Source organism: Acomys minous (genome assembly GCF_964271855.1).
Source record: "Acomys minous genome assembly, chromosome: 6".
NCBI lineage: Eukaryota > Metazoa > Chordata > Mammalia > Rodentia > Muridae > Acomys > Acomys minous.
This window is the reverse complement of record NC_140487.1, coordinates 11278296-11299782: the sequence shown is the minus strand read 5'-3', so window position 1 is coordinate 11299782 and position 21487 is coordinate 11278296. Positions and strand designations below refer to the sequence as shown.

The 21487-nt window shown below is 37.8% G+C and overlaps 1 protein-coding gene across 3 annotated transcripts in view; it reads right to left on the bottom strand.

Annotated features, from left to right (window-relative positions):
• Positions 1-21487, bottom strand: part of TFEC (transcription factor EC) — a 118346-nt gene that overhangs the window by 58618 nt on the left and 38241 nt on the right. The window contains exon 1 of one of the 3 annotated variants that reach the window (XM_084785765.1): positions 3884-4005. The exons of 1 other annotated variant lie outside the window; for it this stretch is intronic. The gene's annotated coding sequence lies outside the window, so the exon portion shown is untranslated. Of the gene's footprint in view, positions 1-2747; positions 3270-3883; positions 4006-21487 lie in introns of those variants that run through there. One more of the 3 variants, XM_084785764.1, reaches the window with a different exon arrangement.

Sequence of the window (21487 nt, the reverse complement as noted above, 5' to 3'; positions counted from 1 at the left end):
GCAGGAATCATAAGCATTTCACCACCACACCAAGTGACAAATCTATTTTTAACACTGATCTCTAAAGGAAATTGCATAACCCTTTCTTTCTTTGTTTGTTTGTTTCTTTCTTTCTCTTTCTCTCTTTCTTTTTTAGAGATTTGTTTGTTTGTTTGTTATATATACAGTATTCTGCCTGCATGTACATCTGCAGGCCAGAAGAGAGCATCATATCACATTATAGATGGTTGTGAGCCAGCATGTGGTTGCTGGGAATTGAACTCAGGACCTCTGGAAGAACAGACAATGCTCTTAACGTCTGAGCCATCTCTCCAGCCCGCAAAACCTTTTCACCTTTCCAATACTTGCCTTTCCCTATTTTTCAGTTTATTATATAAATGCCCCTGTTCTTGTACTTCTCTTGTTTTACTTTGAAATGGCCAGGACTTTCTATGTCCCTAAAGAATTCAATTTCACAGAATCACAAGACCGGCTATCAACTACTCTCACAGGCTGAAAGAAGGGAGGTCAGCCAATGCCAAGATGTCTCCAAACCCCTGGAACGCACCTTCACTGAGTCCTAGATTGTAAGTTATAACTGTGCAAAAGGAAGTTGTGTAGATTCATTTCTTGTTCACTCTCTCACTCTTTCCTTCCTCTCCTACAAATCAATGACCCTGTGTTTGTTGCTTTTGTGCTTCTGTCATTCTTACTTCTTTCTGTCTTGAATTCCTCTGCTAAGTCATAACAGATACTACACATGAAACCTGAGTAAAGACGTACTTTACTCTCTACAATTGCTCTGCTTGTTACTCATACCAAGGTGGCATTTGTCAATACCAAGGTGACAAATAGCAATTTGTTTGTAAGCTTTGTCCTTTTCTGGACCCGCCAACACTATATTTCTTTTTTTTTTTAAGATTTGTTTATTTATTATGTATACTGCACATCAGATCATATTATAGATAGTTGTGAGCCACCATGTGGTTGTTGGGAATTGAACTCAGGACCTCTGCAAGAGCAGTGGGTGCTCTTAACCCCTGAGCCATCTCTCCAGCCCAACACTACATTTCTTAATCTGGTGCTATCGTGAATGTTTGTAAGTGTAAGAGTTGATCCCCCTGAGAAATCTGCAATGTTGAGCTGACTTGAGATAGTTTTAGCTATACTGCGATGGACAGATGATGAGTTTACAGGCTTTGCACAGGTGCCCCACCACTATCCACAGGCCTCCATTTGAATCAGCTTTCATCAGTGTAGACAAACGATTGTGTAAGGACACTGCTCTTTCAGTTTCTGCTTTCCTTTTGCCTTTCTGACTATATGCGCCACTGGTTTTGTGTTTGTTTATTTGTTTGTTTTATCATTTTCTACTTCCACTATGCAAGTCACTACAGTTCCTGAAAAGTGTACTTGTGATAATTTGGCACTATACACAAACATCTTGCAGGTATCTTGACTAGTTAGAATTTAGATACTCAAGTCTAAGACATTAAGTAGAGTTAATTTCTATCAGACATGTTTTGCTTTTGACATCAATTCCAAGTTTCAGTTCAGCAAAATGTTCTCATCCACTGCACAAAGAAACCAAAGATGAGAAAGTAGCCATCGAAACCCACAGAAGAGACAATAAAGAATATGTGCATTTCCCTGAGTTCATAGCTTTAAAGGTTCCTTTAAACACACCAGTGTAAACCTCAAGTTTGACCTACTTAAGGCTGCTTCCACCAAACATGGGGAAAACTTAATTCAAAAGCTACTTGAAAGTGTCTAGCCACAATCGGCTTCCTGTGCGATCCAGTGAAGCAGCCCTCGCTCATGATCTTGCTGAACTCTCCACTCCTGCCTCAGCTCACTTTGCTGACATAGCCTCTGAACATGGGAAAATGGTCAAGGACACTGGAAACTCTGTACCACTGAATGAAGTGTCTCGTAAATAAACTACCAATGAACTACTCAGGCAGAATTAAATATTACCTCAGGTTCATTATTGCTCTCTAAATGCCTATTGATAATGAAATACCTGGCACAGCACTAATAATATGGAATAATCACAAAAACAAATACATGTGCATGTCCGTATGTAACACTTCTATATTAATGTTTGTACAATAAAGAAAAATAATTTTGGCCCTAAATGTAAAGACACAATAGTAACTCTTATTTGTTCCCATTTAAAATTATTACTTTAAAAATTACTGGTTTAGTATACTTGAAATCTCCTAAACAAAATAATTATACACACACACACACACACACACACACACACACACACACACACACAAAAGAATAGCATAGCTTAACCTTGGGAAAAGAGCACATGATAAAATCCTGTCTGGTGTTATTTCTGCTATAAAAAGCTTATATATTCTTACCTTTAAAAACCAATAAAACAGACATTGCTACAATGTAAATAGACATTAACATTTACTCATAACACAGCATATGATGCAATAAAATGTTAAATTATATTCCAATTTAGTAAATAACTGAGAATATTAAACTGAAGAAGAAATTCTCTTGGTTATCAAAAACTAAAACAGTGATTTCTACATCTTGATTAAAACAAGACATTAATAACATTCCACTTATACTCCATCCACGTTATAGCAAATCATAGGTTGCCTGCTCTACCATCCTGGTGCCTGGTTATCACAAGATGAACCCGTAATTACAAGCGAGCTGTACATATCATGGTAAAGCAGGTATTGATTGTCTTCATATTTGTTTAAAGGACATAAAAGTAACCTTCCAGATCAGTTACCTACCAGCAGTGTTTGGACTCTAGCAGTGTTCCCACAGCTCCAAACAGCTCCAAATTACAGTCCCTTGTCCCATAACATAAGCGCAAAAGTCAGGGATCTGCTCACCAGATGAACTGTTAGAACTGCTTGGGATCCACTTAGTTGAGGAAGGAGAAAAGGAGAAGTCACTCATGAGGGCATTTCCTGAACTCTGGTTGGAATTTCAGTTAAGGAAGAAGAAATGACACAGCAGTTTCAAGTTAAGGCGACTTCCTTTCTTTATCAGAAAAATGCTACTAATTTGAGAAACAGCATTCCAGCACAGCTCCTCGGCAGTGGTGTGGCTGCAGTAAACACCCTCTCACCGATGCCACCATGGCCCCAGGATGGACACTTTTCCCCAGAACCTACGGCAGCAGTATCCACACATCCATGTTGCTAGCTCTGTGGACTAAGACCCCACAGTTATTGCGACACAATTCTGCTTTACAAGCAAGTCTCTTCAGAACCCTGACCTTGCCCACTTTTCAGTTAAGAATTGCACTTTGAGCATATTAAGATTGAGTTTTGCTTTAAGACTATTGCCCAACTTTCACATAACACAGGTTTTCTTACATCTCAATTTGCTTTAAAAGACTTCATGATAATTTAAACCTTGACCAGGTTTAAGTGATCTTCCCAAGAAGATTAGGGGAAGAGAGAGAGAGAGAAAGAGAGAGAGAGACAGAGAGAGAGAGAGACAGAGACAGAGAGAGACAGAGACAGAGACAGAGACACAGAAAGACAGAGAGAGAGAGAGAAGAGTGTTTCTTCACTAAAAAGGAAATGAAACAAAAGACAAACAAGCACCTATCTTCCTGATCCACAAAGCTGCGTCTCCAATCAGTTGTCACCTGAATTTCTTCTTTCTTTCTACTTAATCGGACTTTATTAATGTAAGAGGCTAATATGAGTTTTACACAGAATCATAAATGATTCTAATAAGACTCCAAGTCATGAGCAAGTAGAGTAGTCTAATTTTCAACACAAAACACAAATGTTTTCTGAAACAGAATTTGATGCCTTTTTTCCTGTAAAGAACTTGATAATAAACATTTGGTACTTTGGGGGTACATAGCATTCCCGGCTTCAAAGGTCTGTTATTGTGCGGGCACACTTACACGATCCACAAATGGATGACCACAGTAGCGCCTGGAGTTCTTCGTCTCCGTTTGAAAGCTCCAGAAAAGTCTGTGCTTGCTGCCAGCGATTCCATTCTTTCTGTTCTTTCTTAGAGCTAGCCTAGTTTAGCTCTTAAAAACTTCCGACCACAGCCAGGGAGTGGTGGCTCCCACCTTTAATCCCAACACTGGGAAGGCGGAGGCAGGCAGACCTCTCAGTGTTACGAGTGGAAGTAATTTTTCAGTCCCGACTTATTTTCCCCATCAACAGCATATGCTTAATAAGTATTTAGTAGAAAATGGGAAGGAGGGAAGATTGGGAGGATTCAAGGGATGGGATAACCTTTGAGATGTACAAGAATAAATTAATTTTAAAAAAGTTAAAATTTTTTAAAAAAGTATTTAGTCTGCTTCCATTTGTATGAGTGAACATCAACTGTATAGACTCACTTCCTCTGTCTTCACGAGGCTTCAGGGTCTTACACTCAGGCCTCCTTTTTATCTAATCAGGCGTTCAGGTGTCCTCTTCCACTTCCTCCTCTTTTCTCTGATTGCTTACATTGAAGTACCCTCAGGTCTTCGTCCTTACTGCAGCCGCACCCTGACCTTGGCTCCAACAAAGCCTCTGCCTGCTGGAAAGCTAGCTGACATTCACTAAGGCACAAGGGTATTGATGTGGTTCAGGTCTCACGTGTTCTCCAAGGGCTCATGGGCTAAAAGCTTGGTCTCAGATCAGCGGTATTGAGAAATAATGGAAACTTGAGGAAGCAGGACCTACTGAAGGCCTTTAGGTACCGGGGACATGATTTTGGAGTCCTTAGGAGTTTTCACTAGGGCCATGAAGTAAGCAAAAGCCTTCTGGGAGCCGTTCCTCCCACCAGTCTCCTTACAAGCCCCAGAGCGGTAAGTTCAATTGCGAACTGAAACTTCGTAGAAATGTGATCCCAAATATATACATTTTCCCCCTTATAACACAACGTTCATCGTCTGTTTGTTTCAAACACAGAAAGGTAACATTTTTTTGGAACTAGAGAACAATCAACCCCAGCAGCTGTGACTATTTAGAATAAGTCTTGTCATGTAAAAGACAGTATGAGATGACTCAGCTGTTAAGAATGCTGGCTGGCCAGGCGTGGTAGCACACGCCTTTAATTCTAGCACTCAGGAGGTAGAGGCAGGCAGATCGCTGTGAGTTCAAGGACAGCCTGATCTACAAAGCGAGTCCAGGACAGCCAAGGCTATCCAGAGAAACCCTGTCTCGGGGGAAGAAAAAAAAAAAAAAAAAAGAATGCTAGCTATTTTCCCAGAGGTCTTGAGTTCAATTCCCAGCACCCACATGGTGGTTCATGACCCTCTAACAGCTATCGTGCAGACGGAGCACACTTACATTTTTTTAAAAATACATAAGTAAAAGTTTAATAAAAAATAAACATTCATTGTTTTCTTTACATTAGCATCCACAGCACAAGAAGTATACTTATTAATTTATTCGTTTAATTTATTATATTGTCTTCTGAATATCATAAGGAAGCTTTACTCATGAAATTTCAAAAAATATGGTTGCCTAAACAACACCTGCACAATGACAACACTAGATGACATGAATGCAATACCAATGTGGGTGGGAGAAATCTCACAAGGCCCTCCTCCTAAGATGAAGAAATGCAGGCAATTGATAGCATGTAGGAAAGAATCATCTTTAGGAATGAGCCTCCTAATAAGGTATTCCGATCCCAGTCAGCCCTAAATAAATTCACATATAAACAACACTAAAAGGATTCAACCGGCTTTATTTATATAATCATATGTAAAAATAATTAAAGAAGTCATGCATTTGAAGGGAGCAGTGTGGAGGACAGTGGAAAACAGAGAGGTGGGCAAGAGATGATATGAATTTCAATTCCCCATGTGTGAAATTTTCAAAAGAAAATTTAAACTAAAAAGGGAAATATATGGAAACAGATGCAGAGACCCATAGCTAAATAGGCAGAGCTCAGGGAGTGCTCTGGAAAAGTGAGTCGGAGGAAGAATAGAGGGAGGCAGAGGCGTCAAGGATATATCACAAGAAGACCTACCTACAGAGTCCATTAACATGAGCCCATGGGGGCTCACAGAGACTGAACCACCAACCAAAGAGTATGCTTGGACTAGGCCTAGACCCCCTACACACATGTAGCAAATGTGCAGCTTGGCCGTCGTGTGGATCCCCTACAATGGGAGTAGGGCTGTCTCCTACTCTGTTGTCTGCCTCTGCATCCCTTTCTCCTAGCTGGGCTGCCTTATCAGGCCCAGTGGGAGAGGATGTGCTTAGCCCTGCTGCTACCTGAGGTGTCAGGGGTGGTTGGTACCCCTTGAGGACCTCCCCTTCTCTGAGAAAGAGAGGGGTGAATGGGAGGAGGGGGAAGTGAGGACGAGACTGGGAGGAGAAGAGGGAGGGGACTGGGATCAGGCTATAAAGTGATTAAATAAATAAGCAAATAGGGAAAAAAGGGAAAAGTATACATTCCAGTGTCTGCTGTGGCTTAGTAGTTTGCCTGATGATGCCTTTATTGTTGTACAATGATCTAACGTATGGACATAAGACACTTTAAAACAATTTAATCACCTGTGAAGGGATAATTTGATGTTTCCAGTTTGGCACACTTATTAATATAGCTGTTATCAATTTTTGTCTATGGTAACTTGATTAGAAATAAGTTTGTACTTAAGTGGTAATTTGTTGAACTATATATTTTAACTATATAAACTTAATAAAAACTATCAAAGTGGCTTGTTAGGTTTTTTTAAAATTTTTTTCCATTAACATATGCATCTAATGATATCTACTTGTTTTATTTTGTAACTACCTACTAGAAAGTGTTGTCAAATGTCACTGCACATATGTATTTGTCACCTGTAGGTTTAGCTTAGTAACATATCTGTTCTAATGCTTTGCACACATTTTAATTGGGTTGTTAGTATACCTCTTATTGAAATAAAAGGATGCACATATTTTAGACATAATTCTATCATTAAAAAGTAATACAAAATAATATTGTATTTTATTCATGATAATCCATCCTAGCTGGCCATATATCAGGCACTACATGTATAAAGGCCAACTGTTTCTACTTTCCAACAGCTCCAAGCCAGGTGATTTTTTTAACAATAAATAATGTGTGGTTTAAATTAGTTCATGGCAATAAAACAATGATTCAGCAAGAAAATATGTGAAATAGCAAATAACACTGATGCTAGTATGAGTTTTTTTGTTTTGTTTTTATTTTTGTTTCTTTTTTACAACTGGCCTGTGAAAAGAAAGCATTGAAGTAAGAAATGAAAAGAAAAGGAAGAGTGTGTGGTTTGCAGTAGCCTTGAAGGCAAAGGGCAATAAAAGATCATGTTTAAGTTAAACATATTAATAAATTACCTAGAAAAGTTTCTGGTTGTCCTGTGACAGCAAGTGAAATTTTGTAAAAAGATTCTGAAAGTATTTTTACTAAAAGAAAGTCTTATGTAAGGTCTTTGAAAAATAGAAAAAAAACCATATATTTCCTGCTACTTCAGAAGGCCTTCACTGAACTCTGAAAAGTAAAAAGGTCATTGAAAAAATTCCATTAAAATGACAATTGATTTTGCTGATGGAATACAGTTATGTCCATAAGAACCCATTCTTGTGTGTGTGTGTGTGCTTGTGTGTATATCTCTGTATGTGTTAGTTATACATATCTACTAGTTATTTTATTGAAAAACTACAATATAAAGCACCAAAAAGTTTTTAAATTCCTTTAAACGTTAAACAAAAGGGAAATATAAACCACATAACACAAGATCTAAAATCATTTTGACCACAGAAGACAACAAAGAAAAAAATCAGAAATGTCTGTTTTATGTTACTAGTTGATAGAATCTATATCTAGAGAGGTTAATATTATACATAAGAGCACTGGCAAAAAGAAAAACATGGAGAAGGGTGGAAGTTGTAAATTTAAAATCTCTTTTTCATATGTGTTAAGACCAAATGCTGCCTGAAGAAGACAAACAGTAAATGACAAATCTGACCTTAGGTCCAGTATGAATAAACTATGGGTATTAGCAAGTAAAACACTTAGAAACCTTTAAAATATCTTTGAAATTAGACTACAACTTTCTTTGCCAAAATGATGATGTTCTTAACCAGAAATATTGTCTGCAGATCTTCATGTTCCATGCATGTACATTTCTACAGAATTTCAGAAGTAGGATGCTTTCACTTCTAAACGATTTTTGTCCCTGTCAATGAAATTTGAAAGATCAATCCACTGATTTCTCATCAGTTTCATTAAAGGTGCCTATACTCACCATTCTTCTACTAATAGCGGTAAAAAAAAAAAAAAAAGCCATTCAAAATAAGCAAATGACTTTCCAAAGTTTGCTGTCACCAACAACTTAGTTTTGAAGAACCGGATTGTCTAGAAACCCTTATGGCATAAACATAAATTAATTTTCTATAATACTAAGGATGTTAAGATTTCTCTAGAGCTTATATTTAATTGTAACATGCACTAGAGTATTAAACAAGGAGAAGTCCAACTAAAGCTTTTGAAGTAGACAAAATTAGTCTTCAGCAGTCAATCTCTGTGTTTTCCCCCCTCTTTCCAGACAGGTGCCATGGTCCCTTATTATCTCTCCATTTTCCCATTATCTAAAACCATTTTTTAAAAAATACTCTAATTCATTACATACCTTATTCACTGAGGAGTAAATGACTGATAAGAATTAAAATATGCTCCCTCCCAAAGGCATTTATATTTTGAAGCTAATATGACCTTCATAAAGAGAAGATAAGCTTAATATCAGGAAAGAAGTGTTATATACAAAAGTCTTCAAATAAAAAAAAAAAATCTCATGCAGTCTTCCATCTACTTTGAGCATAGCATACGAAGACTTGACAACATGTTATCTATAAAATAAATAAAAGCACATAGTATTCCTTTGCAATGTTAAGGTGTTCCAAATAAGATGGCATCTTTCTTGATTGACACTGCAGATCCCTAGAGATGAGAAAGCTGACAAGTCTTCTACAGTCTATTGCAACTGAATTGTTCCCTGTCAGACAGAATAGGATGCAATATGCTGTCATAAGAAACAACTTGGAAACTTGCTCTAAGTGTGTGTGTGTATGTGTGTGTGTGTGTGTGTGTGTGTGTGTGTGAGAGAGAGAGAGAGAGAGAGAGAGAGAGAGAGAGAGAGAGAGAGAGAGAGAGAGAGAGATGGTGGAGAAGCTTTGTCCCATGGGGTCACTTAAGGACCTAGGATGACAGACACTCATCTCCAAACAATATCAGCACATTGGGGTAGGACATAGCGTGTAGAGAATAATAGGCAGCTTGTGAAGGTTATGTAGACATGATAGTCATCATTTCTGTCCATCACTTATTGTTCAAAGCCCTCAATGCCTCTACTTGCTTCTAAAAAAAAAAAAAAGAACATGCAACCATAACAGAAGCTAAGAAGAAAAAACTTGATTTATTTTATTAGAACAGTGGCTATGACAATCTGACTTGTCCCCAGATTTAGCAAAACAGGGCTCTTCTATAATGTCATATAATGAACAAACTTAGTCCATCAAATAAGATTAAATTTTTTTCTTCATCCTTTATAGTAACTGAAAGTAAGAGATAAGAGGAAGAGATCAGAGAAGAGTTATAGAAAGAAGAGAGGCAAACAATTGAAAGTGATAGTGGCATCTACTGGAGCTCAAACTACAGTTGGGAACTCTAGACATACACTACTCAGTGGTTAAGAGCAACGGCTGAATTTTATAAGCTCTTTTTTTTTGTTTTGTTTTGTGTTTTTCATTTTTGAAGACAGGGTTTCTCTGTGTAGCCTTGGCTGTTCTGGACTCACTTTGTAGACCAGGCTGGCCTCGAACTCACAGAGATCCACGTGTCTCTGCCTTCTTGAGTGCTGGGATTATAGGCATGCACCACTGTGGCTGGCTTATGCTCATTTTTAAGATATATTCCCCTCTCGGAATAAAAATCTGTTAATGACCACTTGTACAAAATCTTCACCAAAAAGAAACATGGAAGCAGGAAAGGGGCTCGTTGAGAAGAATAAGAGTGTCAGTAGGAATAACCAATGAGAAAGAGAAATGGGGCGGGGTGGGCATGAATACGATTTCAATGGCATCCATACTGTTAAAATTAAACCAATCGTAAAGAGTATTATAGACAACATTACAAAGGCTGCGATGTCTTCTTTGAGTCCCTGGATCAAACACACAGAACCTGAGAAATGCAAATCTGTAGTCACAACCCACACTGCCCAATCATCCTGACTGTTGAACAGGGTCTGACTCTCTCCCCATCACTTCCCCAGCTATCCCCACGGCACTTAGGACTGGGCTCTGCAGTTTAACAACAGATCTTCACACTCTCTGTGTGCCATGGAACTTGGAGAGTGTCGACACTCTTACACTGCATGGCAAAGAATTACTACTGTATTTCATTTTATGTGAACAGAGTTAAAATGGAAAAAAAGGATTCACAGTTCTATAGCTGAAAAAAATGTAAGGGGATTCCATTTGTATTTGGTAGAAGTTTTGATCAGAGGAAAGCTAATCCTTAGTTGTCCCTTATACAATTCATTGGTCCCAAGCTTCTGTCTTCTATCCCAACACAGAGACCAATAGGATCCATTAAATCTGCAAAATGAAATATTTTCCAATGTACAAATAAACGGGTGTGCCTACGCTAGTATTGTTGAATATATTAATTGCATTGGTTGATATGTGAGTGACCTAACCTTTTAATACAATACATGTGTACTGCAATCTGCAATTTATCCTTTCACTTTGCTAATGACAACTAACAAGGAAGTAGGGCACAACTAATGATGCCAAGAGGGCAAAACAGAACAAAAAAAAGATATTCAAAAGGTGAGAGAAAGAATATGAAGTGTTTTAGGACAGAACCATGCCTTTATCAGGATATTAGTTCAAGCAAGTAGCACCTGTGAATTGAATGCCAAAACCTTTCCCTTACGTGTGCTATAAAATGCAGTGGTTTAAGAAACAAAGCAAACTGCCAGGTGTGGTGGTGCACACCTTTATTCCCAGCACTCTGGAGGCAGAGGCAGGAGGATCACTGTGTCTTTGAGGCCAGCCTGGTCTACAAAGCGAATCTAGGGCAGCCAAGGCTACACAGAGAAACTCTGTCTCGAAAAACCAAAAAACAAACAAGGAAACAAAGCAAACTGAAGTCAGGCAACAAACTTTAGAAGTTATAAAATTAGAATATTGGAAAGTTAGACCTCTCGAAAAGCTTCCATTTTGAACAGGAGAAAACTGACTTTGGTAAGAGTAGATGAAACCCCTAACAAGCAATGGTGTGCTCAAAACACACACACACACACACACACACACACACACACACACACACACACACACACACACATTTGATTCTGTGTCTAGATCTTGCTAAACACATAGAAAATTGTATTTCATTGTCCAGTTATAACACAAAGCAGATGGAGCTTGAAAGAGTATAAATGCTTTTGAAAGTACAGGTTTTACTTTTATGCTTCTGTATTTTGGATGCAATCTCTGAAACAAAGACACACGCACCCACGCACATGTGCACACAATCAGATTGGCTGTTGGTGACTCTAACCCCTCCAGGACAGTGCTAGATAAGGCAGTTCCCAAAGTAAAGAAGAGCCATCCCTCTGGCTCCCAATGTGCTGGCCTCCCCATGTCCCACTTCTGCCACAGACACAAAGCTACGAGTCTGGGAGGAGAGACCGACAACAGGTGGCACCGAGGAGGGACAAAGGTAGAAGTAAAACCTAGGAACTTTTCCTTTCAAGGGGGGAAAACAGGGTGAATATATCAGACACAGTCAGAGTTTAGATGTCTAAATCAGCAATTCACATAGTACAGGAAGAAAAGTGAAAACGACGTTTTAGCACAATGGGAAAAGTGTAATCCCACAGGTACCACAGAGAGTTGGCAGGATGGCGTTCTTTCCTAGAATAGAGCTGTGCAAGAACATCCGTAGCTTTAAAAATATATAATACAGCATAGGCATTGGAAGACCTGCATTATACATGACGAGGAAGCAACTAAATAGGTTATGTTGGCTCAGGAAGATACAGCCTACCTGACTAGGACCAACGCGGAAACAAAGAAAAGCAGTGTGAAATAGGCCGCCTTCAGCTTCGGTGATGAATTAGGGGGTCTTTGGCTAGCAGCGTTCAATTCTCAACAGGACGTGTCTAATAGAAGGCCAATTTCAGGGTTAAATTAGACAAACGTGGGTTCATGGGGGAATTTGCTAACAGTTTACCCCCATAGGAATGTTAAATTTAGCTTTGGATATAATAAATAATCTACAGTGGCTTGTTATTACACATAATCTCCAGAGAGTACCTGGAAGCTACCAACTAAACTTTCTTTTTAAAGCAGTCGCAGGCATCAAGCAGAATGTGGAGCTCGTTTGGGAGATGGGGTGACAGAGAAGAGAATCAGAAGTCACTTGCTATCTAGGTCAATATGACTCTCCTCCTTCTAAATTCCATTAAGATTCTCATTAATGCAGGGGTACACTGCTGAACAACCCTCCAAATCATAAACTTGAATGACATATTTGGACTTGTTTAAAAAGCTAATTGTTCATATTTTCTAGAACTATAAAATAAAATTTCCTTACGTTGAGAAAGTGATGGCTGCAATGTGGGAGAGAATTGATTATAAATAGATGTGTTCTTGTTGCTAAAACTTGAATATCTTTACTCGTTAATTCAAACTGCCTTGACTTCTCATGTTTATGCAAAACAGATTTTTTTTTTCTTAAAGAAAAAAAGAGAGGTACTGTAACATCAGAGGAAATCATCAAAGAACTACTGGTAACATCGTAAGCCTTTTATCAAAGTAGTGAGGGAATGCATTAAAGCAACAATATCTGGAGCTCACGTGATGGGACTGCTAAGTTTAATAGTGCACCTTATGAACATATGTGGATATAATGATTTTTCTGTAAGAATACGCCTGTCCAAAGGACCTTTTTTTTTCCAAGTAAGAGAACACTATTCTTTCAAGATAATTCAAGGGGAAAAACACCAATATTTCATTAATAATAGATGCTTCCCACTCCAAACAAAAGGCTAAAGATTTTTTAAAGTATAGGCACTGTAAGTTCAGTTTATTATGAGTGACAATAAGTATATAAATAAGGCAATAGTGTGTGAAAACATGAAACTGTTAAATTTGTCAATAATACATAGGATATAAGTGAAAATAATGGATTTTTCATGCAAATTTTACTAAGCAAATGATGATTAACTTTGAGTTATCTATTTCTAACTATCAAAATGGACAAAAATAAATTATTTCTTATTCTGAAAGAAAACACTGGTACATGTCTTTTATACTCAAAGAAATCAAACAAACCAAGTCTTATTGAGCTTTTGGATTAAGGATGTGAGTGAGTATAGGCGTAGTGTCTGTAGGGAGCAAGTCCATAACAAGCGTTGTCAAGTTGTTTCTGTAGCCATTGCATATGATTGCTGGGGCCCTCCAGCTACCCTGTAATACAACTGTTTCCTTCTAATCAGAGAGATTGCCTACAATCTCTAAAAGCATACCATCTGATTTCAGGGTGAAGTTAGGATCTTCCAAGCTGAAAGCTGTAAAGTTTTAGTCTGCAGTTACAGACTTTGACCTCTGAATAGTAAATATTAGAATGATTTTCCCTCAAAGAAGTCAAGAAATGAAATCATTAAATATCCCAAAGATTTCTAATAAGTTTTTTCATATTTTTTCACTGTGCCCAGAGCTAATGATATAGGCTACCAGTGAGACAAAGAATGATTACCTATTTCTAATATTACAAAGACTCTAGAAGACAGACTTGAGAAAATTATTTTAGACAATAATAATGCCAATATACTGAGTTATATTCAAATACATTTATTTCTTCTACAGTAATATAATACATTTATTACATGCCTTGAACATGAAATTTCAATCATTTGAAATATTTTTCTGTCACTGTTAATAGGCACAAGACTGGACATAATTAACTTACAATTTATTTACTATAGAGTATTTATCAGAATTTATTTACTTATTTCCTCAGGCTGCTCTATCAGCAAAATTATCCTCTATTTCCTTGGTTCCTTCTTTCCTCACTCTTATTTGGGAAGCATGTTCAAGGCTAAGTCATGACGTAAGCTACCTGTTTGTGGTATAAAGCCATACTGTGAGCATGAATAACATTCTGAATGCACACCTACACATGCTGACTCAACACACCTGTGCTGGCCATCGTCTGCAGCCTCACCTGTGATTTCCATCTGCCAAATGTGAAATCTTCAACTAGGGAAAAGAGGGTTTGTTTTTTGTTTTTTTCAGATTTATTTGCACTGAGAAGTACTGTCTACTTCCATGGAAATGAGACCAAATTAGATTTGACCAGTTAGGAAAGAAACTGTGTGAGGAAACATGAATTAAAAGACTAACTTAATCGAATGAATTGGTGTTTCTTTTTCAGCGATTCCTAAGTGCTGACACCCTGTAGTATTAAAAGGGAAACATAGTGTTTGTTATAACAATCCAAAAGGGATTATCCAAAGAAAAGAAGAGGTTGCACTTGCAGCCGTTTACGTGCGATGTTTTGCGATGTTTCTCTTACTCTTTACGTAAAAGCACTGTAGCAGACTCACGATTATGACCTACACTAGGTGAGACATGATGATAATAACTCACTCATTACTGAATGATTGAATGTGGAAGACATGTCATAAACGCCTCACACTTTCAGTGCAGCTAAATAGCATCCTTTCTTTATTCTGGGTCTCTTTCAAAGGGGGATTACATGAGCAGTTCAAAAAAGAGCAGTTTTTCTACACGCGTAGGACGAATAGTATGCTTTGTTTTATATTGGTATGCATCTGATGACTATTAAGCCTGTGATATTTTACATTTATGTGTGTTTGTCTATACTGGCACATTCTGAATCCAGTTTTGAAGGAGCAAAGATGTATTGATAGATTAAAAGTAGCTGTAATTATTTGTTACTGTTTGCATAAAACCTGATTATCAGTGCTTTTCATGAATTATTGATTTAATTCTTCCCTGAATTTTGGTAAACATTTCTTTCTATCATTTAAGTTTTCCAAACTAGAAGACCAAAAGATTGGCTAAATTAACTTTTTTTTTTTTTTAATGTGGGAGGGTAATGTGGGAGCGAAGTGCAGAAGATCAGCTTTGTGAGAACAAAGTAGGAGCCAAAGGTTTTGTGCTAAGGAATTGTGAGGGTGACGCTGGGACGTGGGATGTAGGTGATCCTCTGAAGAGAGCAGGAAAACACCATTTGGATGTGACAGTTTGTCATGTCTCTTAGGTGTTCAGCATACAAGAAGGGGGAGACATGATGCAGATGCAAAAATCGGTCAGGTTGGGGACAGATGAAAGTAGGCTCGGAACTAACAGATGAAAGCCAGTGGCAGCTGACTGACTCTGAGCAGGGAAATGAGGTATTATGTTTATGGAAGCTTTCTCCCATCTACCCACATGTATTCAGCAAAGCATATCCAAAAAGCAAAAAGAGATGACTATAGCTGGTGAGAGAAGAGAAACCATGAAAGGGAAGTGAAATGAGTCTCCGGCACACAAGCCAGGTTCTGGGCTGTACAGAAGGCCGAGTGGAGGTTCATAGTCATCTGCCAAAAGCAAACCTTTGTTTTTTAATATGCATGCACAACGTACATAGAATATGAAGAGGTCTGATGGAGAGATGTTTGAAAGTATAAGGGGGTTTAGGCCTTGTCGATGGCTATAATGGTGGTGGTGGTGACGATGATAATGACAAAAGCTAATGTTATAATGCATATATCATGGGCCAGGAAAGAAATTGTCTGTGTATTTTACATACAATGTTTAACCATAACAATTACTTTATGTGGCATGTTTCATTACCATTTTTTTTTTGTTTTACAGAGATCTGCAACTGAAATACAAAGTAATTTGATAAAGATTACAGCTAGTAAGTTGTGACAGCAGAAAAAAAAAAAGCTCTGTAAGTCAAGATTATCTGTCCCATGTAATCGAACTCTGTACAACAAAGGACTATGATGTGCATTGAATGGTGAGGCAATCGTTTGTTTTAAAAGTAAAAGTCAAATGTTAGAGTTATCCTAAGAGATACATTGAAAAAGCAGAAATGGTCGGTGAGTGAATGGGATAGTTAGAGTTAGGGACTGTATACTACAGAAACACGTTAGGGCCCGGGTGATAATCATATGAAAATGTAGCTGGTGCAATGGGAATCAAGGGAGATTGCTCAGTAGTTAGGAGTGTGCTGCCCTGGATTCAGTTCCCAGCACATGTCAGGTGACTTATAAATGCCTATTATTCCAGCTCCATGAGACTGCATGCACCTGCACACATGAGGCATACACACACACACACACACACACACACACACACACACACACACACACACACACCTACCTACATAACAACAACACTTTAAAGATAAAAAGACAAAAAACAATAAGGAAGACACAGAAAAACGTAGAAACAGTTATTTGAAAAGGTATTGGCATTGTAAAGATAGATTCCATTTGGGGAAATAATTTAAATCTGGGTCTACAATGGCTCCTGGAAAGGGAGTTGACACTTAGCCGGTGACTGATGAATAACAGCATTGCCAGTACTAACGAACAGAAATACATTTGAATTTCAGATTTTTGAAAATGAATATTTTAGTGTAAGTATCTTTCAAATGTTGCTTGGAACATATATATGTCAAAAATTATTTATTGTTCATCTGAATTTTAAATGTAGCTAAGCATCTTTTATTTTATCTGGAAGCCCTACTAATGACACCCGCACCACAGATTAGATTTGTCACACTCACACACCAAATTCCAATACTGGGTATGACAGATCTTCAGCACTAGCATGAATTTAAACAAATAAAACGGTGAGCAAATCTTACCAAGTCAAAATTCTACTCCTATTTGCTAAATTAGAGGCAATGCATTCCATAATCTTACAATAATATATTCTCTCGAAAATATAAATGCATATGGCATTTTACAAAAGCAGAAGTATTTTGATGGCATCAACTGTAATCTAACATTTTTACCACTGGGTAGATATGTAGGAAGGTATTAACGTGCAGTCGCCCTACACATCCCTCTGTCATTAATTCAGTTTGGTGAACAGTTCAATTATGATGACAGGAAAATGGCCTGAGCATTATCACATATCAGCTTTCATCTTTGATGTAAATGGGAAAAAGATTCTTCTCGGCAATCCCATAGTTACATTTAAAATAAATCTAGTATTGTGTTTGAAGTTATGCTTTTAAAAGCAGTGGGCCCACAGTTTGGAATCAATGCTGTAAAAATGTCTGTCATTAAAACAAAGGGCTCTTTTGCTAATGCTGTTTTATGCTATTTCATTTTTAATTTAAACCTTATTGAATTATGTAGAAAAGTCACTAAAGATGAGAATATATATGCATTAATAGAAATGTAGGTAATTTCAGGTGTAAATTAATACAAATATTTTCTAATATTAGTTGCATAGTAATCTGTTGGAACTCTTAGTATTTTCAGTTGGGGCATTTCCTGTGAATGATGTAAGTAATATAGTAAATATTCTTGAAATACGTACTGTAAAAACACTTATAAAAACATTTTATAAAGCTAAATTTTTTTAAAAAATTGTCTAATTATATGAAATGTTGACTTTCTTCAAAGCAAAATGAAAACTATTGTAGCAAGAGACTGTCGCAATTATATGAATATTGATATTATTATCATTATTTGGTAAATAATAAAATTAAGCATGAACAGAGAACCTCAAAAGTCTCCTGCTAATTCATGGGAGATTTCAGTACCAAACACTCTTCTATAAACTTTTTAGTGCAACGATTTAAGTGCTCAGACAATAAGCTTAGTTCCATATATACTATAGCATACTGTCACTTGCCTTTATTGAAATTATAATTAACAGCAGTGAAAGACACCAAATGGTCTTTGTCAGCCTTCCTCAGAGAAGTTTCCATTGTGTGGAGGGTGATGGTTAATACAGAGACTCAAAGTCCTCCGAAAAGGAGTAGCCATGAAGCGCTCAGCACTAAACAGGACACACATAGCACATACTCTCCCCATCCATGTGGCTCGGGGAACATTGAAGGAGACTGTAAGGGCCACAGGTTGGGGTGGACCCCTGTGAAGCAGCATCTTCCAGACAGGACAGTATTGATGCACTGTAAAAGTAATTTTTATTCTCCTGGCTGAGTTGTTGTCTGGGAGGCTTACTGCCTCCTTCTGCTGACCTAGGCCTGGTCCTGGAAGCTTCTAGGCTCCATAGAATCTAATCTAGGCCTAGACTGTTTTCAGCCTCTGAGATGTGCTGCTGAACAAGCTCACCCTTAGTTGTTCTTACTGAGCCTGGGCTGGCTGGTTCAACTCAGCTGTTCTGGCCCAAACTCCTCTCCCTGCTGACTTATTTAATCTGGCTTCTTCCTCAGGCTAGAATTGCTCTGCTTGGCCTCAAACTAACTCAGCCACCTACTCTAACCTTCTGGCTTCCTCTCATTTTTCCTTGTTCTTCACCAGAATTCTCCTCTCTCTCTCTCTCTCTCTCTCTCTCTCTCTCTCTCTCTCTCTCTCTCTCTCTCTCTCTCTCTCTCTCTCTCCCCATCTCATGTCTCTATTACTGTCCTGGTCAAAACTATTTCTCTCTCTGAACAACTTCCTCTTAAGCAGCTTCTCTTTCCACTCTCTTCTCATGAGAGTTGAGTGTGTCCTAGACAAGAGGAATAACTTGTAACGCCAGGAGACACAGGCCTTGAGCAACAGGGAAAATTAATCATGGCTCACCTTCCCGTAGCTTATATAATATAAGAAAGTGAATGCGTGACAGTGACCTAACCAAATAACGACATAATTATACTGGAGAAACTGGGTTATGGGAGTGAGTAAAGGAAAGAGTTAACCCTCACTTCTTTAGACTTGGAAATTAACTGATAATCACTAAAACTGACAAACTGAAAAGTTCTCCATAGGATCTACAGACTTTATTTGTATCAAATCAGCCAACGTTACATGAATAAAATTGCTCTGAGGCTGAAACACCTGGGGATGGAGAAGACTCAGGGAAGTAGACTATTGGTTTTCCTAACATCTTAGTGAACTATTTAAACACGTAGCTTTTATGAAAATGGCAACCAGCAAAAAGATTTATCTCTATTGCCAATATTTAAAGATAGCATACTCACACAGAAAGGTGTGAATTATCAGGTAACTCATAAAGAATTCATCATCAGTTGGAGGTGCCCTGGTCTTCATCAGCTATTGTTTATAAAAGGGTAATGTAAGGTGTCTGTGAGTGTGTGCACATTTGTGTATGGATCTACTGTGAAGAATGGGCAAGATCCATGATGCCCTAATGCGCCTAAGGAGACTCATACTGCCCCCTGCAGTAAGATAGCGACACAACAAGTTACACGAGGCCCAGCATCCATTAAAAGAGAAAAAAAAAATCACTTGTCACACACACAAAAAAAACAAATTCCACTGTTGAATATATATAGTCAACAAATATATTTTTATGTATTTAACAAATATATTTTCAACATATATATGTACATACACACAATACATACATACATACATAATACATATATGTAACACTAATAATTGAAGAAAAAGAGGCTACCAACTTCAACTTCAAAGCAGAAGGAGATATTGGTATAGTTAGAAGGATGGGAAGTCAGGAGGGCTGGAAGGAGGAGAGGAAGAAACAAAAGTTATGTAACTATTTCAGTTAAAAAAAACACACTAAAATAAACAAATAAGATAATTTAACATAAAAATAAAAACATGAAACACAACCTTAGTGAGGAAAAAAGAAACTAAAGAAAGAGCGCCTACATGAGCACAAAAAAGTAAAGTATCAATTGTGTTGTTAATGTCTGCTCTACATTTGGCCGAGAAACAAGCCTCTAATTCATAAAACCCTATGATCCTGGGGCATCCCTACTGCTCTTGAAGACAGGATTCACCCAAGTACAATGACCTTTTGAAGTACTTAGCCAGCGCCCCTTCACTCTCACCCTAGGCCCATCACAAAGCTGATCTATAAAGATCAAATGTGCTCCTTGGGTAGTACCTATGATTGCTAAATTTCTCACTGGAAATTAATATAATTTACATGTTTCTTTTGATCTAGGTTAATGTTAGCCTGTCCCTGAGAGATTAATCAACATTTAATATGTTAGAATTTTTTTTTTTTTTAGTTTGCAATTATGGGTTAGTGGAGATGAAACAGAGTATATTGTGTTTTCAAAACTGTCAGGGAATACACACACACAGGAGATAAATCTAGAGAGCAATATTTCTTCTAATTTTTAAATGTCAAAGTACATCTGGGAATAAAAATTTTCTTTCTCCAAGTTGTAATAGGCCTGGGGAAAACTGTAAAATGCTTTAGAGCTTTGAACTTCACTGGGGAAGTGTAAACTAGTTTGAATGAAGCAATTTAACCAAATTTTAATTGTTTTGTGCAATTTTTGATGCATTTACAACTTTAATTTCTTTAACCCTAGACTTCAATGTAGAGCATGGCTTGTATCTATGTGAACACAGATACCTCAGTGATGAAAGGGTACCCTGGCAGTTTTGAAAGGATAAAGCAACTGCAAGAGGATTGGGTTATTTCTCTAGTGATAGTTTAAACACAAACAATATATAATTCAGTAAGTAAAAATAAAGTTATATAATACCCAAAACATATCTTAGACAGGTATTTATTACAAGTGAAACATTTAAAGTCGGCTTGGTCTCTCGTGTACAAACTATTTGTAATTAAGGAGGAAAAATTGAATATGTTACCAGATAAAATTTTATGAGTGGTCAAAACGCAGCCAGAAAGATAATTGAGCAGGTAAAGGCACATGTTGTACAGGCCTAATGACAAAAGTTTGTTGTCTGGAACCCAGGGTGGCGGGAGACAACCAACTCCTACATGTTACCCTCTGCGCCCCACATGCACTCTGAGGGGCCTGCAATCCCTCATTCACCCACACATTATGTGTACCCACATATTAATAATGTCAAAAATGTTATAGTGTGGAAATGGATTTCAACGAACATGTAAACTCTTTTTTTTTTTTTTAATTTACTATCATTTCTTAGATCTTCACTCCTGCATCTGGAATCTTACAAAGGACAATTAGAAAAACCCCAGGGACAGCCTGCTAGGCGAGAAGCACAAGGCCATCAGAGTTGGGACGAGGGTAGAGCAACTTGTCTTTCACAGCGTAAGTTGCTCAGGATTCTCTTGTTCCTTTTTCCGTCAGAGACGACCTAATGTCCCTGGCTGTTTCTGGGTCTGAACCAGGAAGGATCCGGCGGGTGATGCAAGACACTCTACCAAGGCACGGATTCTTAGTTTAGCACAGCACAGTGGTCCCCACCTCAGTGCACTCTATCATAATCGGGTGTGTAAAACAGAAGACGAACTGGAAATGAATACAAGAAGACATTATAAAACCAGCTACAGTTACTCAGCCAGGATTTCTGGGTTATCCATAACTGCGAGCGTGTTTACTCAGCGGATTT